At 44.4% G+C, this 12,096-nt stretch overlaps 1 long non-coding RNA gene and 1 pseudogene across 1 annotated transcript; one reads left to right on the top strand and one right to left on the bottom strand.

Moving 5' to 3' along the window:
* Window positions 1-2,978: 2,978 nt before the first annotated feature.
* Window positions 2,979-4,192, top strand: LOC139061868 (protein zyg-11 homolog; annotated as a pseudogene).
* Window positions 4,193-10,707: 6,515 nt separating this feature from the next.
* Window positions 10,708-11,493, bottom strand: LOC139061574 (uncharacterized). Its single transcript, XR_011515510.1, has 3 exons — window positions 11,286-11,493; window positions 10,972-11,063; window positions 10,708-10,880 (listed from the first exon to the last, which is right to left on the bottom strand). It is a non-coding gene; the product is annotated as an uncharacterized lncRNA (long non-coding RNA).
* Window positions 11,494-12,096: the final 603 nt, after the last annotated feature.

The raw sequence follows: 12,096 nt of genomic DNA, 5'->3' as shown, positions 1-12,096 counted from the left end.
TTATCGTGGCTGCATGCACTGATGTGAGGATAGTCCCCAACCCTACCTCTCCACCTAGTGGACACTTATGTTGTGTAATGTCTGAAGTCTGTTGCATTTCTGTCTGAGGTGTTTTTTGCATAGCAAAGCTGCCCTCCTGGTGGAGGGTAACTCTGAAGTGCCTTTTTTTCCCTCCCCCTCATTTAAACCCTCTTGATCTATTCCGGTAGCGCGACTCGGGTTGCGAATGACCACAGTCGCCAATTCTTGTCATGTGTCTATGTCTATGCCTACGTATGTCTGATCTCAGAATTGTGTGTACTGAAACTTTAATTTCCCTCTGGGATTAATAAAGTATCTTTGAAGCAGTAATAGTACTGTAATATGATGTTTACATGATAATGTTTTTCAAACGGAAAGATTGTCACGTTTAAATATTTCTAAATATTTTTTTTGTTCTGAAATGCAGCCTGACAGATGATTGACTAAACCGAATATCAGAAATGAGCTAATTAACTATTTCATACTGCAGTGAATGTTCCAGACCCTCTCCCCAGCAGAGTTTGGGTAGGGTTTAGCTGTTTAGTCATCATTTACAGATACTTCCCACATTTCAGTAACAATGTGTTTTATGAAATAAAGGTCAGACAGAAGCTGGTGTAACGAGAGGAAATATGGGTTTTCTGTGCCAAAGGTTCATTTGGCCCGGCTGGGTCAAATCTGGGTCGCGCAGAACTTTAACCCACAGATTGAGACCTTTGCCGACATGAAGTCTGCAAGAGTCTGCTGCAAACCATAACATCTGAAAACCTGCTGGAAGCTAGTCATAATAAAGAGTCTTACACTTCCTTTGTTAGGAAGAATTAAAACTTTTAACTTTCAAACTTGTCTCTTCATTGAACTGAAACACAGACCCATGGATATTATCGACAGTTTATCGATGAAAACAACCTTTGAGTCTTCTTAAAACTATAAAATTTGGTTATTAATTTATTACAAATTAATATCACACATTAATATGTAGGATGGTTCCTCTTTCATAAAAGAGCATAAACCATAACACTACATAAATTGACAGAGCCTAGCCAGGTTCTCTACACTGGTCATATGGAGGAACAGTGGGTCATCATGAGTTTGCCCTGTAATCAATAACTGACTGTTGGGTAAAGCACTTTGGAGTCCTAGGTCCTGATTGAGTACTGCTGTACACGTACATTTAATATGTGCTTTTTCAGTCTGACCAAACGACCTGTCTGGAGATCAGCTCTACCACGGTGTTGAAAGCAACTCCAACGATTTCTACCATTTTCAGGGATTTTAAAGGTAACAGTAAAAGAAAAATGTGTTCTCTGATTAAAAATAAAATTTGAATAAATTCTATTTAGCACATAGCACCAGTTCAGTACTACAATTAAATTCTTTGTACTGTAAAATGTGTCTGTCTCTAAGTGGTGGAGGGACCAGAGTCTATTTAATCTTCATTTCATGTATACCCAAGTACAGTACAAGGCGAAAGTGGAGGAAAACTCTTTTAATATGAAGACACTTCTAGCAGAACCAGTTCCCAAAGGCTTTTGGGTAAATAATTTGAAGACTGATACCAAAGCAGAAGCATCAGGAAGGTGTGTTCCATTTAGTCTGGAGTCAAACTAACCTGGTGGTGGTAGTGTGATGGTCTGGCGCTGCAGGACCTGGGCCACCTGCTGTGACTGATGGAACCAGTGCCTTGAGATGACTCATGTTTTGATTTGGCGCTATATAAATAAACTTGAATTGAAACTGAATTGAACCATGAGTTCTGCTTTCTAGCAGAAGGAGAATGTCTGATCTCTGAGCTTAAACGAGCCGTTCCTACTAGAAAACTCTCACGTGTCTGAATTCAGGCGATTCGGTAGAGAAAACTGAAACTAAACTCCAAATTTAGGTGACAAAAAAAGTAAAGTCACAACTTAATCTGTAGTAGCGGTAAATACTTTGTTGTTGAAATCCACCTTACAGATCTGTGAGTTATTTAAACCAGAAGATTGGATCTTTTTATTGCAGGGATTAGAAAACCGCTTCATATTCACTCAGAGACAACAGAAGAGAGAGAGTCAAGTTTAAAAAGTTAAGAATTGTGTTACTAACAAATTAAACTAGACTGACTTTAAAACTAAATGTATGGTGTAACTAAAGTGGATGAGACGGTGAATGGATGATGTGTGATGTTAATCAGAACCAGCAAATCCGAAGAAGCGATTAGTTGGGAAATGAAGGTGATGTCGTTGCATTAAGCTTTGGTTAGGAGGTTCATAAACACATGAGACACCATTTGCCGGTCTACCTACCCTTCAGGAAGTCCCCTTTAGATCAGGAATGTCGAGGTCTAGCTTGACCTTCTCTGGAACCGAGCCGGTAGGAAAAGCAGCGGTTCCGATCAGTCCAGTCTGTGAGTTACTTCCGGGTCACGAAAGGTTGTTGGCGTCTGGTGAGACCCAAGCCTGGGTCTTGATGGTTAAGCTTTTATTCTGAAAGGAACTGTTGCCGCTGTTGGTATAGCAACAAAATTTTCAGCTTTCGTTGTTCTTTCGGTTTAAGAGTTTAGATCAGGATCGGCCACTCCGTCACTTTCTCTGGAACACTTTGAACTGGCGTTAGAGCTGACGTGGCATAGTTTTATACTTTGGATGTTTTGGTTTATTGTCGAATGAAAAATGACCAAACACCATCAGAACCACGCATCCGTCAGATCTGTAAGATTCTGATTGGATCAGTGAAAGTAATGTGTCATGTCTTTTAACGCTACGTGAAATCAGTCCTGTTGGAACATTTAAAGTCATAGTACTTATTATATTCTATAGGATTATAATAAAGTAATTAATATTTTGATTTCACAGATCGATCACATCTTATTTATTGACTAAAACTTTGATGGATTAGCTTTATTAAAATAGAGTTCTTTGATTAATTAAAAGAAAAGAGTTCATTCTTCGTTCTTCTGTTGAGCTGAAAATAAGCAGGTTAGAAGGAATGCATGAGACCTTGAGACCATATCTCATGCAGACTAGTTCTGTGTCAGAGGAGGGAAAAAACAGTCATTTTGTTCCGTTACATTGTACAAAATTGTAGGTTAAAAGGTCACTGGCATTCATACCACTACACTTAAACCCAGACCTAACCCTAACCCTACCGCATGTCTGTTAACTAAATGACACAACTGCTGGGATTTTCCGGACAGCTCCGCCTGCGCCGAGCCTCCATCCACGGCTGTCCGTTGTCTGCAGAGGCTTTCCGCCTGGCCCTCTGCCCTCACCGCCTGCTGGAACTAGATGCCTCCTGGGTGTCTGGAGGTCTAACTGGGGCTGATGTCCTCTCAGGCCTGGCCTCCAACCCAGAGTGGAGGTCTAGCCTGCAGAAGTTGTCCCTCAGGGGATTCTATCTGGACCGGGGTTCTCTGAAGAGATGGTGATGTCCACATAAGCTTCAGCTCCTTACAGGGCCTTCGAGCACTCTACGTCATTAACACAGACCTAACTAATGAAGTCCTGGAGGATATTGGTTCCCTCACCCGGAAATTCTGGATATCTCCTCCAGCACCGTCACAAATCTTAACGCACTTCTTAAATGCAAAAGCTCCTTGAGATCTTTAGCTGCCCATGGGCTGTTGCAGCTGGATATGTCTCCTGCCAGGTTGCCGTTTTTCTTTAGTCAGCTTGATGCTCTCAGGCATTTGGACTTCTCAGAAGACCCTTTTGCTGATGACAGTGATGGGAGAGAAGGAGATGAGACTGTGCACTCACTTTTCACTTGTCTGAGCAAAACCTCCCTGAACCATCTGCAGGAGGTCCAGAATGCCTGTGATCGGTTTCTGACCAAATCGTCAAAGTATTCTCACACCACCCCCACACTCCTCCTCCAGGTTCACTGGCTGCCAGTGAACTTCAGGGTTCATTTCAAGATCCTGGTTCTGGTCGTTAGGGCCTCACATGGACAGGCACCATCTTACATTGGTGATCTTCTCAGTGCTTACACCCCCAGCAGAACCCTCCAGAAGGTTCAACAGATAATGCGCTGTACATGCACATTATCTGCTGGTATGTTCCTCTGACTGGTATGATGTCACTGGGGTTAGGTTAAGAGTTAGGGTGCAGAGTAGGATTACAACTAAATCAGTATGGCCTGTCAGACTGGCTTGCCCTGTAATATAGGTATGCCAATCTGACAAGGTGTGGTTCTTCCACAGAACACCAGCAGTAAGTCGGGCTCGGTTCCAGTGAGAGTTGGACTCCACCAACGCTGCACTTTGTCACCGATTTCGTTCAGAACATTTATAGACAGGATTTCTAGGCACAGCCAAGGTGGTGAGGAGATCCATTTTGGTGGCCTGTAGATATGATGATACGGTCCTGTTGGCTTCATCAGAACATGATCACCGGCTCTCACTGATTGGCTCAGGTGGTCGAGTAGAATGCTTTCTCTGGGTCAGTGATGAGTCCTGCCTCAAGTGGAGGAGTTGAAGTATCTCGGGGTCTCGTTCACTAGTGAGGGAAAGCTGGAGGGCAAGATCAATAGGCGGATTGGTGCTGCGTCAGCAGTGATGTGGGCATTGTACCGGTCTGTCGTGGTGAAGAGAGAGCTGAGCCAGAGGGCAAAGCTCTCGATTAACTGGTCGACCTACGTTCCTGCCCTCACCTAATGGTCATGAGCTTTGGGCAGTGACCGAAAGAATAAAATTGTGGAGACAAGCGGCCAAAAATACATTTTCTCCCAAGTTGACTTGGCTCTCCCTTAGGGTGAGAAGCCTGGTCATCAGGGAGGGGCTCAAAGTAGATCTGATGCTCCTCCCCGTTGAGAGGAGCCAGTTGAGGTGGCTCGGGCATCACCTGGTGAGCTTCTCCAGGAACATCTAACCGGGAGAAGACCTAAAGGAAGACCCACACTGAAGGGGCTACGCCTCTTGGCTGGGGCAGAGGCGGTTTTACCATTAGGCATAGGTAGGCGGCCGCCTGGGGCCCCCTTGTGTTGGGGGGCCTCCTAGCCCTGACCACCGGCACCCCTCTGTTAATGCCACAATATTCTTTTTACCAACCTGTCGCCGCACACAGGATTGGACATACTTCTCGTTACCATTATTCCTGAACCGTTCAAGATATCATTAAAATTCTAAAAGTGCTGAAAAGATTAAAAATGGGGCTTTTCGTGCATTTACAATACATTACGGTAGCCACCGGGATTCTCTGTCTTGAGCGCAACGAATCACAACACAGATTCAGAGACGTGCTGAGTTTGTCATCCAAAATGCTCCATTTTATAACTTTTGAATGGCTGATCAGATTCAAATAATTCCAACGGTTCCTAAAAGTACATAAAAGCAGCTTTCCAACGATCTATAGCATGAAGCAATCAGACTGGGGGAGGCTTGACTCCAAGGAAACCTTGTGCATGTGATTGTATCAAGTCATTTGAATGTGGCCTCTAGTCATCTCTTCTCACTCACTCAACGTCCAGCTTCACCTTACAGCTTCCTGCTGGAGGAGGGTCTGACTGCGCTCCTGACAGCTGTAGCTGCTCATCCTGATACACACAGAGACGTTAAAACGGCTATCGGACCTCATCCTGTCCCTGGTGGCGTAACGGAGTCTCTCTGGGGGTTCCGGAGACCACGCACAGCCTGGAGAGTCCTGATCCAAACAGAAGTCATTGTTTAACAGAGCTTTTGATTCCTAGAGCTGTCAATAAATTATTTGTAAAACCAGGTTTGCAGATTGCATCAGTATCACCTGACCCATCGAGGTCAGGGCCCCACTGTGAAGGGCCTTTAGAGGATCTGCAGAAACCAGATCAGCTCTGAAAATAAAGACCGTCAACATGATTAGCATTAAAGATGGAATCTAGTAATTACAATTAGATCCAGCATTATCAAAGGCTCTATGTGAGCTGTGTTTGTTTACTGAACCAGCAGTAGTTAGGGTCACAAGTCTCTGACAAGTCCAGTCGTTTCTCCTGCTACCTGCTCATGCACACAGCTAACACTGCCAGTTTTATTCTGGAGCAGCCTGTGAAGTAAAGTTTGGAGCTATTAGTGCTCATTAGGGTCTGATCGCTCTGAACAACTGCAGACAACATGGGTGAGAGGGACAGAAAAAGAAATGTTTATGTTTATTTGTATTTGGCAGAAGCTTTTATCCAAAGCGACTCACAATTTATAACCTATAGGGCATGTTGTGATCTGTGGGGGAAACCGAAGTACCCGGAGGAAACCCACGCATGCATGGGGAGAACACGCAACTCCACGCAGAAAGGCCGCGGCCGAGTTTTGAACCTACAGCCTTCGTGCTGCGAGGCAACAGTGCTAAGCGCTGCGCCACCATGCATGAGAAATGATTCTCAGAGAAAGCTGCAGGTTCTGGGAGACAAAGAACAAAAAAGTCACTTTAAGCTTCGACAAAAGTGATTCTGAAGACGAAATCAGGATTTATGTTATCGCTGCTGTTGTTTCATACGCAGTACCACAGTCTACCACTAGATGGTGCCTCAGAGCCGCAGTCCTTTGAGCCTTGGAAACATTCTGGTGTTAAAAGTGTGATGACACATGAAGTTACCATGTAGCTGGTGGTCTAATTGAATCTGAGACACTGTGCCTTCATAATGAGCCTCCCTCTTCTCTGGATGCTGGATTCATTATGTTTTATGTAACCCAGCAGGAAGGGCAGCTCCTCTACACAGCCTGCACAAGTTGGTCTATTTATGATTCCTTTGGAAGAGCAGAGGAAGCAGCTGACATGATTTTGTTTTTGTTGCACCATCTTCTTTAACTTTCAAGTTTTGTTTCTGCTTGTCCTTAATTCTTCTGGGGGAATTTAAAGAGGTTCCTCAAACATTTTAAAGCTGCTTGTGACATTTAGTCCCGCAGCAGTAGCTGCAGGGGTGGATTTAGGACTGAAGAAGATCCGGAGCTTAACACACACACACACGTGCGCGCGCACACACACACGTGACACGCACTAGTCAACATCATATATGTCTTGTACCACATAATTTTTAATCTGAAGCTACATATTAAGCATTTTCAGGGCAGAGTATTGTTCCTGTTAGTGTTTAGTGTGAGATGATAGTAAATATTCCCTTTCTTTCTCCAACAACTTTACCTGATAAGCTAACTTTAGGCAAACCAGCAGCACAACAAATATTTTCAAATAAGACCCACAAACCTGAGTCAGCACCAGTCTCATCAAAGCTGGGGTTCTGTCGTTGTACTTTTGGTCTAAAAAACATCCTTATGTCCATCTTCACTCATGCGTTTCAGGCAGAGAGTGTAGAAGAAGCCAGCTGCTGAAGGGCTTCTTCTTCTGTGGTGGAGGCTCAGGCAGGCTGTATACAAACTACTGCCAGCTGCTCCCTCTCTGTTGGACTTTGGTACTGCATGTTACTTCCGCGATTTAGATCCGGGGCTTCAGCCCAAGTAGCCGGGCCTAACGCCGCCCCTGAAACACCACACGCGGGGCCAGAACCAGTGCATAACGGTTAAGTAATGATACGCATGGAAGAACCAGGACTCTTAACATGGGTTTAATAATTTTATTTAATTTTCAATGAACTTTAGAGATTCTAGATAGGTTAGTAACACATGGCACGCTCTGAGTGGCAACGGATCATCTGAGACTGGATCAAAAGCTCCATCATTTGATGATCCTGGTTCAGAATTCTTCCGTGAAACATGTGAATTCCTTTTGTTTGTGTTGAGTGTCAGCTTGCATCGTCCTGCTGTCTGAAGCTTCCTGCTCAGTCTGCAACAGTTTGTGGACGAGTGCTGTGTGGTAAAGATAGACTGGCCTCACCAGATAATTATTCAGAACAAACTGGCCAACACTTTCCATTTCTCTGGTGGATACAAAATCATTGGCTTTCACTATCCCTGGTGGTCAAGCACTGCTGAAAATCTGTTTCAGAGGGCCGACACCAGTGATCCTCATATCTATCTCATGAAGGAATTACGTAATCAGATATCGCTGCGTGCTGAACCCTGTCAGAGGGATGGAAACCGGAAACAACGTGATCTGAGTGGAAAATGACAGGTGCAAAAAAAGAGGACTGATGTCCAGAAATAGAGAAGAAAAGGAGTTAAATACAGGAAGAGAAGAGAGAGCTGCTAAAGATAGCAGGAGAGGGGGAGTCAAAGAAAATGAAAGCCGCTGTCATGTTCCACGACTGATGGTGCAAAAATATCACAGACGCATTTGCAGCTTCGCTCTCAGTCTGAAGTACCGGAGCTGCTCAGAGTAGTTATCTCGCTCATGCAGACTTCTTTACTGGATTAACACCGCTCTGAACTGGTCTGCTCTGGTCTCCCACAATACCCACAGTGGCACACACCTCCTGGCTGTGTGTGTGAGTGTGTGTGTCTGCGTGTGTGTCAGAGGGTCTTGGAACAGGGAGCTAACTAAACACCAGCTAACCTTCTAAGTAGACCAAAGGGAAGAACATTCTAAGAGTAGAGGAAGGCAGAACTGAGCAGGAAAACACACACATGCGCACACACACACACTTCTCCAGGCTCTGTGATGCACAGAAAGGACACACACCATCTCGTCTCAAATGACCTTTTGTTGCCTCTGAGCCTGTGTGCAGAGCTGTGCCAGCAGCCAGACCGTCCTCCTCCTGGGTCTCAGCATCCATCAGCACTCTCTCTGTTTGCTGTTTAGCTGAAAACATGCCGAACATCACAGATGAACGCCAACAAATCAGTCATTCAGAAGAGGATGCCTGTCATCCAGAGCAGCTGTAGAGAGATTGTCCGTGGTTACAGTTCTGCCCTTGTCCATGAATGGTTCCATTAGCCTCATCACTACACTCTCAAGACAGCCTCTCCCCGCTGGGACGACGAGGGTCCTTGCCAAGATATGGGAGGACATTGCAGATGTTGAGGGTCTGCCCTCGTGAGAAAATTACTATGCAGTAATTTCTCCAAAAGACTGTGCCAAAAACACCCTGGAGCGTGAATAAAAGGCATATTAAAAATCAGCGCCAGCAACAACTTCATGTCCCATGATTCCCTGCTACCGGAAGCAACGTGATGATGTCACCCCGGAAAACAAGTTCCACGCATGAGCACACCCTCACAGAGTCCAGCCCGCCGGACAGCCGAGTCTATAAAAGGGAGACAGAACGAAACTTATCTGTCTTTTGTTCCAGTTCAACTGGCGTGAAGACGCACTCGGTTGCTACGGCTCCGGACAGCATGTGCACGAGGTCTAGCTGCTGAAGTGGACGGAACACCGAACTACTGGAAGCAACGGAGAACGCCGATTGAACACTGAGGGACGCCTCGCTGTTCGTTCGTTCAAAGTTTTTTCTCTCTCTCACTTTTTCTTCCGTTCTCTTATAGTTCAGAAGGAGCGTTCGGCCGCGTTGATCGCTTCAAATTAGAAAAACGGTCTTTCTATTTCCCGTACCAAATACGTCATCGAAATCATCTCAAAGTAAGATCTTTCCTTTCATTGTAATATCTAAGTTGTTTTGAGCTGTGGCCACAGCATAAAACAGATCGTTAGATATTTAATTTGCCTTTGAGTGATCTTTTGTTGTGTTTATTGATCTTTGTGAAGTGGTTTTGAAGTTTGGTTTAAGTTACTGTGCATGAAAGTTAAGCCACTGACTGAAAGTTTGAGAAAACTTACACACCTCCCACACACACTGGTTTTCAGTGTGGTGGGGAGAGAAGACAAGTTAAACACACACACACACACACACACACACACACATTCCACAAGTGGTTTGATCCCAGGAGTCAGCCATTTTGGGTTTTCAACTACCTCCATCCTGTTACCCCGCCTATCAGATCATCATTTCACATTATCATTATTATTTCATAATTACTTATTTGTTTGATAAAATAAGTTGGTTGATGTTGATTGGCTAGACACTTTAGAAGGAGCTGAAGTGAATATATTCGTTAATAAAGGTCATTGCCAATTAAGATTTTGTCTCAGATGATTTGTTTGTGTTGATATAAATTAACTGCAGCTCGTTACGATTTCACGGAAAGTTTAGACAAGATTGATAAGAGGTGTGGATTCATTGTTCCCCTGTTAAAGGGGTGGTGCCCCGAGGATATCTCCAGATATCCTAATTACGTAATAAAATTGGTAAATATTTCCATATTTACGAATTTTGTTGAAGAATCCAAAAAGTAAGTGAAGCTTACAAATTATTCGTTGATTAAGAATCACAACACAGATGTACTTTGATTTTAAGTCGCAAGCCACCCAAAACATGTTGCCAAACTTGTCCGGTTTTGTTGCAATGTATTGTAGGAAACAGCAGCGAGTCTTTGATGGGAAAAGCTGTTCATCAATAGTGATGTGTTGACCAGGGTTGTAGGATGCGATGCAGTTGGTGACAAACGATCCTCACACATCGGAGATTGCAGCAAACTTATTGGTCTCCGCTCGCTCACTGCATGTGAACATGTCATCAAAGCGTAAGTGTTGCATGATGTCTTGGAAGCGGTATCGGGCCATAGTTTCAATGATCCTTGGGTTTGCCAGGTTTGCTGACCAGCTGTCAAGTAGTGAAGGAACCTTGGTCACCCCCTGCAAGATAATGACTGCAATAAGTGCCATTAGTTCAGGGAGATCCAAGAACCAATCCACCTGCTCCGTGTGACGTGCATGCGGAGTAGTCCATTCTTGAATGGTTCGAAACATGTTCAGAGTGACAAAACGGAGGAAGCTCTGAAGGCAACTCCGGGTACATCGTTTGGCCTTAGCCGTTTGCTCTCCAGCTGTGGCGTAAGGTTCTATTGGAGTGATATGGAGACATGTCCCCACTTGTTTTTCACACCACACAGTGCCATCTTTTGAGGTCTCTGTCAGCTAACTCCCCAACCGAGCTCTCTTTTTTTGGTAGAGGAGTCTCCTCATCTGCAAGATAAACAATTTTAAATTAATTTTCGTTTGGTTCTGAATAAAGAGATAGGCAGGAAATGAAAATAGGTAGTTTGAGAAATCTAACCTGAAGACAGCTCAGAGTCCGTATCTGGTTGAAGGACTATGTCTTCTCCATCTGAGTCACAAGGGTTGGCCTTGCTCACGATCAGTTCCCATCTGCGCTGGCCCCCAGTGAAGGATTTAAAAACATCTTACTGGTCAGAATCCTCAGAGAATGCAATATTTCCAAATAACACACTGAAAAAGTGCATCAAATTTCATTCCATTTTTATTGCTCAGAAAAAGCAGCTAATCACAAACGATGAGCAGGCTAACGTTTTAGCTGGTATAAAAAACGCCTGGGGTGGAGCTAAATATTAAGCCCCGCCCCTTATTTACCTGCCAAACTTTTCACCATGCTCTCATTTAGCCTTTGGACTGTTGGAGAGATTTAAAACTAGCATCTCTGTCGTCTTCCACGCTGTGACGTTCCAGGTAGACGCTGCAATGTAATCACATTTGTAATCAGAGTCTGTGGATGTGCAGCTTAAAGCCCCGCCCACTCTGCAGCACACAATCACACTGTTATTTCGGCATCCAATTACAGCTGAAGAAGAAGGAACATTTGAAGATACAGGCAACCACTACGGAAATCAGCTAAATCGATCGCCTTGAATAGAATCTGAGGTGAGTTTTTAGCCATCTGTGTCTTATATGACTACATGTAGGGGGCGGGGTTAAAACTTGTACTGGAAACAGCCTCTTGAGGGGGAGGTCTTGTCTTATTTTGTTTTTAAAGAACAAGTCACCACCCTGACAAGTTTTACTCCACCCACACTTCCTGTTTGAAAAACGCACTAAGAAGAGAGGTCGCCTGGGGAGGGCGGCGCTGAGGCAGGGACTGACCGTAACACCCCCACCCCGCTCTAGGCTCTCAGCTGTATCACTCAGTTTTAGGCAGAATGTCATAAGATGCACTAAAAAGCCAAAATAATGACTACATATGTCTACAGCTCAGTTATACAGTTTATCAGCAAAAAAGTGGATTGGGGGGTGACTTGCTCTTTAACTGCGGGGTTGCATTTGACTATTTAATTTCTGTTTCTTGTACCTCGAAGAAAATCCGTCAAATCTGAGCAAAGTGAGGGGTCAATGAAGGGGTGTGGCTTATTTAAATAGACAGGTGATCAAACACAGAGGAAGGTAACTT

This window comes from Nothobranchius furzeri, chromosome 11, assembly GCF_043380555.1.
Source record: "Nothobranchius furzeri strain GRZ-AD chromosome 11, NfurGRZ-RIMD1, whole genome shotgun sequence".
Lineage (NCBI taxonomy): Eukaryota > Metazoa > Chordata > Actinopteri > Cyprinodontiformes > Nothobranchiidae > Nothobranchius > Nothobranchius furzeri.
This window is presented reverse-complemented; position numbering and strand designations above follow the sequence as displayed.